Source organism: Sinocyclocheilus rhinocerous, unplaced genomic scaffold, assembly GCF_001515625.1.
Source record: "Sinocyclocheilus rhinocerous isolate Xijiao unplaced genomic scaffold, SAMN03320098_v1.1 scaffold449, whole genome shotgun sequence".
NCBI classification, from domain to species: domain Eukaryota; kingdom Metazoa; phylum Chordata; class Actinopteri; order Cypriniformes; family Cyprinidae; genus Sinocyclocheilus; species Sinocyclocheilus rhinocerous.
In genome coordinates, this window is record NW_015652285.1 from 68,276 (window position 1) to 70,888 (window position 2,613).

General features: G+C 33.6%; 1 pseudogene; it reads right to left on the bottom strand.

Moving 5' to 3' along the window:
• LOC107714347 (BRCA1-associated RING domain protein 1-like) overlaps positions 1-2,613 on the bottom strand; it is an 18,311-nt pseudogene that overhangs the window by 12,276 nt on the left and 3,422 nt on the right.

The following is a 2,613-nucleotide window of genomic DNA, read 5'->3' on the forward strand; positions in this document are numbered from 1 at the left end:
AAAAAAAAAAAACAGGCAGTTATGACACCAAAATTTGAGAAAATAGCAAAAAATCACAATCCTTGATTCCAGTTTCGATACTGCTAAAACTACTAGCTTAACCAATAAAAATATAAAAGGCTACATTTTTAAAGACTAGTAAATAGTCAGTTGTAAAATAAGAGCAAATCAAATTACAAGCAATAGCACAAAATAGCCTACTATACAACAAAGATACAAATAGAAACGGTGCATTTCAGGCAGGTCTAACAGTGATTTTCAGGTAGCCTACAGAAATGTAATAAATTATTCTAATCAAATAACACTATAGTCTTTATATCTTTTTTAAAGTTCAAGAGCAGTGAGTGATTGTTTTTTTTTTTCTTTGTCCTATTTTCTTTGATCAACATTAAAAACGCAGACAACAGCAGGATTATTTGAATTCTGTGTCTATCACTTTAACACCATGTCTACACCGCAGCAGCTTGAAGTTGTCAATACTGGATGCGACAAAGCGGCCGTTGCTTGGACTATTTCAGAAATATAACAGGTAAATATAATCCGTTTACTTTCGGGGATTTGTCGTGTCGCGTCGCGCCGTATCCTGTGTAGACAATATCACTGATTATAATGGGTTCTATTGTCTTGTGACACATTGCGTCGCGTGAGGTTCATGTTCGGTTTCTTTCTCAGCTGTTCATGTTCACTTAAGAACCAACTACTTTACTAGGATACTCACAGAGACGGGCATTTTTGACATAATTTTGTGTGAATTTGTCCGTTCAAGCGCAGGAAAGAAGCAGAGCTCAAGACACGGCTTTCAGGCCGGGGCTTCGGATGTTTAAACTTCCCACTCTGCGTGAGTAACGTGTGTCCTTTCATGTGTTCTAGCTCTTGAATATTTACATTGCAAAGGATTAAACTTTTGTGATGAAAGCACTGACCTGTTAACTGTACAGAGCATCGTTCACATTTGTTCACGTTTATGTTCTCACAACATTGCACAACATTTATACAAATGTTCCCGTCCATCTGGCGACACAGTTTCATATACTCGCCAAAGCCAATTTTTACTTACAAAAGATTGCCATTTCAAATATATCCAGCTTCCACAAAAATACTAAGATGCAAAAAGTGATAATAGGAATAAAAAAAACAATTGTTTTACATTGTAATAACATTTCACAGTATTACTGTGACATTTCACAGCCTTGGTGAACATAAGAGACTTTTTTCAAAAACATTAAAAAATCTTACATTTTTGACAGGTAGTGTTACAGTTATAGTAATACTGTATCATCCGGCCTGACAGGGTTTATTTTAACACAATGTCGTTTAAAGAAATATCAAAGTGATCTCCAATCAAACCTCAGCTTCAGGTGATTGGTTGAGTCTTTGATCAGGTGAAAGAATTTGAGGTCAAGTACTCACAGTACATTTTGGGACGCGCCTCGTTCAACCAAGAGCTTGACCACCACTATTTGCCCATTCTTTACACTACAGTATCGTGCAGTGGAGAGTCGTTCTGATAGCCTGCAGTGTTCAACAGCGCCCCCTCCTGGAGCAGTTCCTCCACCACTCCCAGGTGACCCAGATTACAAGCCTCATGCTGCAAAAACAAAAACACAAATACAATGCATAATTGCCTTAGTAGCAGATATAACAATGTTGTCATATTATGAATGATTAAATGATCAACAGCATTATTATAATAGTTTGGACCCAATAATTCCCTAGAATCAACAACTTGGCAAAGGCCTTTAAACTAGACCTGTGGAATTTATGACTAAGGGGAAATGCAGTTATATATTCACAGAGATTTTTCTTTAAGAAACTTAGAACATGTTGTGGTTCATTATTATTCAGTTGTGAAAGGTTTTTCATAGAAGATTTATGATTCAGCTGTTTATGATTCAGCTGTGTGAATCCCCTTTCCTAATTCTCAACAGCCTACTGTAATGTGAAAGAAATAATGATACATTATTTAAATTGTAAAGTACATTTGTAACAAAATTTCAAGCATATGGAACCTGATCTAGGGGTCACTGAATATTTCTCAGTGTATGTTTACTTATTAAAGTACATTTCTGTAGAGGCACAAATCGTAGAGGCTATAAAAAAAAATACAAAAAAGTATTTTTACTGTATTTTTACTAAATACAGAAAAGTACTGTTCAGGAAAGAAAGATACAGTTCACTGAAAACACACTGAACTTGTGTCTATATGGGGTAAGCATTGTCTATAACGTTATATGGGGTAAGTTGTCACAATGAAACCTGCTATTAAATAGTTTATTGAAACATTGAAGCATTGACAATTTAAAGAGCGAAACAATTTTTTAAAAATGCAACTTAAAAATATCAAAACAAATTAATATCCTCTAACATGTGACAACTTGCACAGTTTAAACTTTCAGTAAATATTGTGGTGTTTACACAACAGCTTGCAAAAGCATGATCATTTTAATTGTGATGATGCCTTAGTTTGGAGGACAAAATTGCAAAAATATACTTAATGTAATAAAATATCATTAAAATAATTTATTGAAAGCAAACAATTAAAAAAAAGTTTAAAATTTTTTTTTTAATTATATATATATATATATATATAAAATAAAAAAATCTTTGATTAAT